Raw genomic sequence first — 10,857 nt, forward strand, 5'->3', positions numbered from 1 at the left:
AAGGATGAGAGGTGATTTTGGGACAGGTACTGAAGATTCAATGATGAACTCGGGAGGAAATAAGGATTAGGCTTCTGTCTGTGGCTGTCCTATATTTTAATAATATAATCACTGTGAGATCCTTCTTCTGATGTTTGGGTTGGTGGTGGGGAGTATTGTGTGGCAGGATGTTTTACCTTTATTTTACCCAGACAGGTTAACAAATTCTTATTTACAATGATGGCACATGTTGGTTCAGGAACTGAAGATGAATGGAGGAAGAATACAAGATACATATGGAGAGACAACTAGGGAGAAAGGAAAGCGTGAGGTCGGATGAATTCGGAAAGAGTGGGACATCATGTAAACTGGGACAGCTTAATTCTGACACGTTTATTTATTGGTCTGACAAGAGAAAATCAAAGATATTGTTACTAAGCCTTTGCAAACCACATGATCAAAATCACATCACTTCATTGGTGTTACATCATAGAGGGGGACAGAGCAAGCTTCCAACAGGAAGCTCACACCACAAAGCACACGGTAGTATTAATTACATTTGTCTTTTGATGGTAAGGTTATAAAACTGTCATAAATAATGCACTGTGCCACATTGGGATGTAAATGTGCGTACTATGAACTGGTGCATCAAAATACATTAAAAAGTTGACAATATTATGTTTACATTTTGTAATTCTGAGATTTTCTTGGTTAGCCAACCATAGCTAGCTAAAATAGTACATACTTGAGAAGCTAAGGTGGGACAGTCTTATAGGCTTTACCAATGGAGGAAAGAGATCCCGTTAACATTGGGGAACCCCAGTACTTAGGTTAGGCCGGGCTCTGGTTCTTGTAGTACTATATCCTGTACATTTTTTCTTGTAGTTCTGTTTTTAGTTCTGTTCTTAGTACTGTTATTAGTACTGTTATTAGTTATGTTATTAGTTATGTTATTAGTTCTGTTATTAGTTCTGTTATATGATTGAATTCAGAATACGTGGGACACTTTTTACATTTCCGTCCCCTGTAACCTCTTCAGACATCTATCCCACATGTTAGCCCAACACATGATACATTTCTGAAATTCTCTGATGTTTCCTAACCACACAAAATTGAATTGAATTGTCATTGGGGTACAATTAGGACTATAATAAGGGTGTCCCAGTTGATCTATTCTGCTGTCCCAGTCTCCCAAATGCGAACTGAAAATATGATTTTGACTATGATTTTGTACACAAATGGGTGTGTCATGTCTCCTGTGTATATCACATCAATATTTTTGGGCGTGTGTGATTAGGAAACATCTTGAGGATTACAGAAATGTATAATGTGTTGGGCTAACATGTTGTATAGATGTCGAAAGAGGTTACAGACGGAAGTGCAAAAAAGTGTCCCACTTATTCCGAATTCACCTTACAGAAGAAGATGAGGTGAGGCCACTATAGAGAAAGCCAGGAAGAAAACAAGGATCACATTGTCTGTGGTGGTTCAGCTGCGCTGTGCTCGCTTTGATGACAATCAAGTGGGCAGCGATCAAAGGGAGCCACTATTTTGAAGATACCGTTGCCCTCTTTATTCCCATGGGGAACAGAGAAGACCTAACCCTCACATCATGTCCACAGACACAGCAGCTGCTATCTCACTTGGGGTAAACATCCAATCTCTGCCTCTGCCAACTACCTGTCTGCATCATCACCCCTGATTATGATTCATGTTTGTGTGTGTGTGTGTGTGTGTGTGTGTGTGTGTGTGTGTGTGTGTGTGTGTGTGTGTGTGTGTGTGTGTGTGTGTGTGTGTGTGTGTGTGTGTGTGTGTGTGTGTGTGTGTGTGTGTGTGTGTGTGTGTGTGATGGAGAAGGGTCTGGAATGTGTGTGTGCTTGAGGATGAAAATGACTTAATACGATGCCTGTATTGATTCTTTATTGTGTTGTTTGACAATATGGAGTACAAATTAGTGATGCTGATGCACGGCTGCTCATCCATAATACAACGCTTTACATTTCCCTCTACGTCATGGTATTTCTCATTTGCTAATTCTTTGGCTAACGTCTTATTATAGTGTCTTTGACCACCATGGTGCTACATTTCCGGCATCCGTTCCATGATAACTAATTCATTTGTCCTTGCCTCGCCATCTCCCGTCTCCCGTCTCTATGATGAGAAGCTGTCTGCAAAGGTTAATCTATGCATCCCATTTCATTCAAGTCCACCATTTAATATGCAGGTTCATCACTTCCTGTCATGGAGGTGACTCCGCTAAGATAGATCAGGAGATATTTTGGATCTTCTGAGAATTTGAGATTGCAATGTGAGGGGAAATTCTGACTGCATTGATTTCAAATAGTAATGATGGCTTATATTTTTAGTAATGAAGTTCTGACAAGGAGGACAAAATGCAGAATATTAATATAATATTAACATTATAAAAACTATATGGCATGATGGGGAAATTGTGAAGGAAACCATTATTCAGATAAAGACTTTTAGACTTGTAGACTTGTAGACTTTTCAAAGGAACTCCAGCCCAGTCATGTTCCTTGGGACTTAAATGATACGTGGGTCTGTTCTTCAATGTGGAATGATTTAAAAAAGTCACTTAGATTTGATTTCACCTATCAATCACACATAGGCCTATCGGTAATCAAATGCCAAGCCAATCAACTTCTAAATAAGTTTAGCCGGAGAAGATGAAATGACAACAAACAATCGGCAATCATCTTTCCATCTTCCTCCTCAGAGCCAGTTTCTCTCCTTTATGTGTGTGATTGACTGGGGTTATTCAAGTTTGAAGCTCATCAATTTGGAAAAGATTGCAAGAGTTCATATTTGAAAAGATTGGTTTGAGTCAGTCACAATTTATCTGACTTGCCACCCTGTTTTTTTCTGGTTATTTCCTACCCCTCCTTTCCTGCCCCATAAGACCCATTTAATAAACATCCTTTCTGAAGCATCAAGCACCATGAAAGCAAACTGTCAGACATACCTTCAATAGATCTGTCCTGGTGATTTGGATGATTGGAGTGATAGACATTTTTTTTTAGATTGAACTGCACTGAAGAGAACAGAACAGTACTGGGTCAGAGCAATGCGTTTGCCTTTACAGTCCTTATTGGCCAGGACTGTCACGCCTACTCCTGCTCGTCGCCGGTCTACAAACCACCGTTCCTGGCAATCCACATTGCGCACGCCTGGCAACCATCATTGGGCACACCTGCTCACCATCATTAAGCACACCTGGACTTCATCAGCACCCTGATTACTCTCCCTTCTTATAGCCCTCAGTAGCCTCAGTCATCAGGCAGTGTTGGTTTTGGTTTTACGTTCAGTACGCTTCTCCTATTTTGTTGTTTCGTCATGTTTATTATGAAACTCCTCTTCTGCACCTGCTTCCTAACTGCCTGCATATACATTACAGGGACATCCTTACCCCAATGAAGTTGAAATGTAAAATGGTTACGGTAAGGGTTAATGTTAGGGTTAGGGTTAGGGTTAGGTAAGGGTTATGGTTATGGTTATGATTAAGGTTAGGGTAGGGGTTATGCTAAGGGTTTAGGCTAGTGTTGAGTCTTTGGCATCATTAAAGTGAAGACTGTTATTTTATCAAATCATTTCTCTGTAATTATTATTACGTGATTAAACTAATCATGTAAATGTAATTAACTAGGAAGTCAGGGCACCAAGGAAAATCTTCAGATTACAACACAATTTTCCTAATATAACTCTTTAGACATTTTAATATCTGATAAATTAGTCTTCTAATTAATGAATAATTCTTTACCTCACGTTAGTCTCATCCCAAATGTCGTAAATTGTTGGTTATCTGCACGAACCCAGCCTTTACTATGCATCATCCATACACCAATTGTCTTAATCATTTATTTACTAATTAACTAAATCACAGAAATGCATAAACACACAAACAGTAGCTATGGTTACAAATAAATTATAGGGGAGGTTCCCTAATGGGCTAAGCCGATATGACGGCTTGGTGGACAAAAGGGAAGTGGGTGTGGACTGAAAAGGGCGGGAAAGACAAAATGAGTCACTACACAGTTGATAATTATATTAATTGAAATGCTAATCATTTGCACATGAATGCTCACTCATTCGGGAATAACTACAATCAATATATATTTACGCCCAGTGTGTCGTCGTGATCTCTGTTGGAATCGTCAGTCCTTCTGTTGGAGAGTCAGCTCATCATCGTCTCTCTCTCTGCTTCCCTGAAGATCAAAGTCTTTCGTGGTTAGATGGATACTTCAGAGTACCATTCAGAAATGCTCTCATAGTATAGATGTTTCGGCGGTTGGCGGTCTTCGCATCCCAAGTTGACATAATTTCTAGCTGAAAACTAGAAATTATTATCTAAGATTTGTTCTTATTCTGTAGGGATCGATAGTCTCAGAGTTGAATGATTTCCAGCTGTGTAGTAAATGCTCCACGTGGTATGGTTAGGAATTCAACAACCATTCAACAACCATTTCAACCTTAGCTTTGTTAAACTTGAAAAGGAATAGAATTCTCTTTCATTAAGGTTTAACATCCCATTACATAATTTCATAAATAGTTTAATCTTTACTCATTCATTTTATACAAGAATTAGATGCAAACACCATAATTGAGAAATGTACATATTTGGAGAAATAGTTATGTGTGTTTCCTGTCCTCTCTGAGGTCACCAAATGAAACACACGCTTCATACCAGTCCCTTAAGTGTCCAAGGACCATTTCTCAACCACACTGTACACTGCCCTAACCCATCTGGACAAGAAGAATACCTATGTGAGAATGCTGTTCATCGACTACAGCTCAGCATTTAATACCATAGTACCCTCCAAACTCGTCATCAAGCTCGAGACCCCCTATGTCTCTATGTGGGTACTGGACTTCCTGACGGGCCGCCCCCAGGTGGTGAGGGTAGGCAACAACATCTCCTCCCCGCTGATCCTCAACACGGGGGCCCCACAAGGGTGCGTTCTGAGCCCTCTCCTGTACTCCCTGTTCACCCACGACTGCGTGGCCACGCACGCCTCCAACTCAAACATCAAGTTTGCGGACGACACAACAGTGGTAGGCTTGATTACCAACAACGACGAGGCGGCCTACAGGGAAGAGGTGAGGGCCCTCGGAGTGTGGTGTCAGGAACATAACCTCACACTCAACGTCAACAAAACAAAGGAGATGATTGTGGACTTCATGAAACAGCGGAGAGAGCAGCCCCCTATCCACATTGATGGGACAGTAGTGGAGAGGATAGTAAGTTTTAAGTTCCTCGGCGTACACATCACGGACAAACTGAATTGGTCCACCCACACAGACAGCGTCGTGAAGAAGGCGCAGCAGCGCCTCTTCAACCTCAGGAGGCTGAAGAAATTTGGCTTGTCACCAAAAGCACTCACAAACTTCTACAGATGAAAAATCGAGAGCATCCTGTCGGGCTGTATCACCGCCTGGTACGGCAACTACTCCACCCACAACCGTAAGGCTCTCCAGAAGGTAGTGAGGTCTGCACAACGCATTACCGGGGGCAAACTACCTGCCCTCCAGGACACCTACACCACCCGATGTCACAGGAAGGCCATACAGATCATCAAGGACAACAACCACCCGAGGCACTGCCTGTTCACCCCACTGTCATCCAGAAGGCGAGGTCATTATAGGTGCATTAAAGCAGGGACCGAGAGACTGAAAAACAGCTTCTATCTCAAGGCCATCAGACTGTTAAACAGCCAACACTAACATTGAGTGGCTGCTGCCAACACAGTGACTCAACTCCGGCCACTTTAATAATGGGAATTGATGGAAATTGATGGAAAATATATCACTAGCCACTTTAAACAATGCTACTTAATATAATGTTTACATACCCTACATTACTCATCTCATATGTATATGTACAGTGGGGCAAAAAAAGTATTTAGTCAGCCACCAATTGTGCAAGGTCTCCCACTTAAAAAGATGAGAGAGGCCTGTCATTTTCCTCATAGGTACACTTCAACTATGACAGACAAAATGAGAAAAGAAAATCCAGAAAATCACATTGTAGGATTTTTAATTAATTTATTTGTAAATTATGGTGGAAAATAAGTATTTGGTCAATAACAAAAGTTTCTCAATACTTTGCTATATACCTTTGTTGGCAATGGTCAAACATTTTCTGTAAGTCTTCACAAGGTTTTCACAAACTGTTGCTGGTATTTTGGCCCGTTCCTCCATGCAGATCTCCTCTAGAGCAGTGATGTTTTGGGGCTGTTGCTGGGCAACACGGACTTTCAACTCCCTCCAAAGATTTTCTATGGGGTTGAGATCTGGAGACTGGCTAGGCCACTCTAGGACTTTGAAATGCTTCTTACGAAGCCACTCCTTCGTTGCCCGGGCGGTGTGTTTGGGATCATTGTCATGCTGAAAGACCCAGCCACGTTTCATCTTCAATGCCCCTGCTGATGGAAGGAGGTTTTCACTCAAAATCTCACGATACATGGCCCCATTCATTTTTTCCTTTACACGGATCAGTCGTCCTGGTCCCTTTGCAGAAATACAGCCCCAAAGCATGATGTTTCCACCCCCATGCTTCACAGTAGGTATGGTGTTATTTGGATGCAACTCAGCATTCTTTGTCCTCCAAACACGACGAGTTGAGTTTTTACCAAAAAGTTATATTTTGGTTTCATCTGACCATATGACATTCTCCCAATCTTCTTCTGGATCATCCAAATGCTCTCTAGCAAACTTCAGACGGGCCTGGACATGTACTGGCTAAAGCAGCGGGACACGTCTGGCACTGCAGGATTTGAGTCCCTGGCGGCGTAGTGTGTTACTGATGGTAGGCTTTGTTACTTTGGTCCCAGCTCTCTGCAGGTCATTCACTAGGTCCCCCCGTGTGGTTCTGGGATTTTTGCTCACCGTTCTTTTGATAATTTTGACCCCACGGGGTGAGATCTTGCGTGGAGCCCCAGATCGAGGGAGATTATCAGTGGTCTTGTATGTCTTCCATTTCCTAATAATTGCTCCCACAGTTGATTTCTTCAAACCAAGCTGCTTACCTATTGCAGATTCAGTCTTCCCAGCCTGGTGCAGGTCTACAATTTTGTTTCTGGTGTCCTTTGACAGCTCTTTGGTCTTGGCCATAGTGGAGTTTGGAGTGTGACTGTTTGAGGTTGTGGACAGGTGTCTTTTATACTGATAACAAGTTCAAACAGGTGTCATTAATACAGGTAACGAGTGGAGGACAGAGGAGCCTCTTAAAGAAGAAGTTACAGGTCTGTGAGAGCCAGAAATCTTGCTTGTTTGTAGGTGCCCAAATACTTATTTTCCACCATAATTTGCAAATAAATTCATAAAAAATCCTACAATGTGATTTTCTGGATTTTCCCCCCTAATTTTGTCTGTCATAGTTGAAGTGTACCTATGTTGAAAATTACAGGCCTCTCTCATCTTTTGAAGTGAGAGAATTTGCACAATTGGTGGCTTACTAAATACTTTTTGCCCCACTTTTTATACTGTACTCTATATCATCTACTGCATCTTTATGTAATACATGTATCACTAGCCACTTTAAACTGTGCCACTTTTGTTTACATACCATACATTACTCATCTCATATGTACTTGATAACATCTACTGCATCTTGCCTATGCCATTCTGTACCATCACTCATTCATATATCTTTATGTATATATTCTTTATCCCTTCACACTTGTGTGTATAAGGTAGTAGTTTTGGAATTGTTAGGTTAGATTACTCGTTGGTTATTACTGCATTGTTGGAACTAGAAGCACAAGCATTTCGCTACACTCGCATTAACATCTGCTAACCATGTGTATGTGACAAATAAATTTGATTTGATTTGGATTCCCACCTTTTCACAAGTGGACATTTTGTATCAAATTCTCATTTTGGGGATTTAGGAGTTTGCCATGTGAAATCCTTTGTTCTCTCTGTGTCTCTCTTTCTGCGTGGCCAGGGGGAGAGTGTCTCAGCCAGGAATTTACGACCTGAGATTACAGAACCTGGGTGTAGGGAGAGAGAGAGAGAGAGAGAGAGAGAGAGAGAGAGAGAGAGAGAGAGAGAGAGAGAGAGAGAGAGAGAGGGGGAAGCCACTAGCTATTCCTAAAAAGGGCCCCGTCATGACACTAGGGACGTCCCAAGGATTCAGGATAGCACTAACCTTGCCTTTACCCTGCTGCAAATCACATGCCGGCTCTTTCAGTTTGAGTAATACTATTCCACACTAAATTAGACTATAGACTATCATCTGAGTAACTAAGGTCTGATAGGTCACAAATTGGAAATAGAAACCTTTCCCCAAACTCTTGTGAGCCTATTATTCGAGCTCATCTTTGTAGGCTGTATTGACACTTCTATTAGAGACTGTATGTTATTTACAATGAGGGATACTTGGGGAAAATCTGGCCTCTCTAAAATGAAAATGGATTGCACTCCCTTCAGTAAAACATATATTTACCCTCCCCTCCCTGAAAGCTTAAAAAAAGTGACCCTCCCCTTTATCCAAAATAATAGTCAGAACATAAAGTGGATAGCAGAGAACATGCTTACCGTTTACCCTCACAGACCAGAGCCTTAGATATGCAGTTTTAGAAACTGTTATTAGTTTTGTAAGCATTACATATCAAAGTAGCCAGAAGGTTGTGGATTTGCAGACTAAGGGTAGGGGTGAAAAGATCTCAATTATACTAAAAGCACTGCATGAATCTATCATCTTATTTGCAGTTTGAGAAAAAAATATCCTTTTATAAATGCATTTCATGCAATTCTACATTATTTTACATGATGGAGACAAGCAGAGTCTTTTTTAATACCACAACAAAGCATGACAAGGAATGAGCACGTGCTGCAACACTGACACGTTTTGACATCTGTACAGGCTATTGTTAAGAAAGAGGATAGTCTCAGTCTGGAACAGTGCTGAAGTTGTCTAGAACTGTAAAAATGTTGCTCAACAGAACCAGTTACGACTGTAGTGTCTGATCATCAATGAATTTGAGAAAAATACATAAATGTTTTAACACAGCAGCCGCATATCAACTGGTAGACCTATATGCACTTGTAACTTATTTTCATTTGGGATACAATAGTTTTCTAATTTATTCTATTTTATTCCATGATATTGTTGTAACAAAATATATTTGTGTTGACTGATTAGGGCATGGGAATATACGAGCATCAGCTAAGGCTAAATTAACAAACTAGGCACACATAGCTCAGTGCATGATCTTCAAACCAAAGACTGGCCAAACTTGTGTTTCTAAAAGTGAATTCAAAAGTCACTGTAGAATTACTGTATAGCCTAATAAGGCATTTTTTGTTTCATTATTATTTAATTCTAAGTAAATCATTTACTTTTATACAGCCTAAATGCAAAATGTGTAGGCATGTTAGGTTCTGTTGATGTGTTGAAATGCTGAGCGCTCCTGCCAGCGTGTCACAAATGCTTCACAATTAATTTCTTAAATGGCAGGCTATAGTCTTGAAATAATAATAATATAGCCTAAAATAATTCATTTTCCTTCCTTCTTAGGCTAGCTGGCTTGCTCCTTACTGATTTGGAGTTAGTATGTTGTTTAATAGCCTGTTGAAATGTTGAATGTCAATTGATAGTGACAGAATCACACATTACTTCCCAAGCAAAGTACATATTTTTGTCTCCACGGCTATAGAAGGTTGTAGCGCAGGCTCTGAATGTCATAGAGACAAACGGAAGATATCCCATATGCATCAGAGTCACGTCTTTCCCCAGAAAGACAGGACGAAAGCGTCGTTATAGAGCTCTTTATATAATGAGATTCATCATTTTGTTGATTTTTAAATATTTCGCTAACAAGGGGCCTCTGCTTTTAGCCATTTTCTTTTTTTAAAGCCACAGTACCCTCACATTCTCTCACATAACACTTCCTGGTTTTACCTTAACACACCAAGCCCTTCACTGAGACATTTAAGGTGTGCATGGTGACTGAACAAATTGTCTGACAAAATCTATGGATAGTAGACTATGATTTAGTCTGTCAATAGGAATAGGAATAGAAATAAATAGGCTTCAACAAAAAGCCCTCTTGTTGTTAGTAGCCTAAAGTCAAATTAAAATGAAGACTGTTTAAATCAATTAGGCCTTCTCGAATTAGCCTACTTAAGGCACCCATGCGCTGTCCAGTTATGCTAATTACTCAAATATGGCTTATTGTGAGGTCAATAACTCTGATAAATAGCTTCATTATGGGCAATGAAACATTTATTTTTTATTCAAAACAATTATAGCAGTAGCACGCTTACCTCTGGTCCTCCTTTTCATCTTCAGGCACTCCCTCTCAAACTGAACAGGACATCAGTAGGCCTAGTTCATGCAAACAAATATTACATAAAAAAACAAAAACTAAACCCTCTCCCTTACTAGAACTGAAAAAGCATGACCCTCCCTTTTCCTCCAGGTAACAATTCTGTAAATTGCAACCGCTCCCATAGCTATGTAAAATTGTAATTAATAGCAATTACACCATAAACATTTTTAAGAAATATATTTTTATTAAATGAATTATCTCGAGTGATACTGTATTTTCTTGTTAATGTCTCTTTAAATATGCTACGTTTAAAACGTAAATTATGACTACTACATATCCCAAGTTTCTTTTTTAAATTTTTAAAATGTTTTAAAATGTATTTATTTTTAATTTTTTTAATGTTTTATTTTTACATTTTTTTCATATCAAATCAATACATAAAGCACATGAGGGAACACAAGCATACATAGATTACAAACAATAGACAATCAAGCTAGGGGGTACAATATCACATTACAATTACACAAGGACCTTAAGGGACATGCATATACTTACAATACTAACAGCTTTTTGTTAGTAGAGCATT

This window comes from Oncorhynchus keta, unplaced genomic scaffold (genome assembly GCF_023373465.1).
Source record: "Oncorhynchus keta strain PuntledgeMale-10-30-2019 unplaced genomic scaffold, Oket_V2 Un_contig_3627_pilon_pilon, whole genome shotgun sequence".
In the NCBI taxonomy this organism is placed as follows: Eukaryota; Metazoa; Chordata; class Actinopteri; order Salmoniformes; family Salmonidae; genus Oncorhynchus; species Oncorhynchus keta.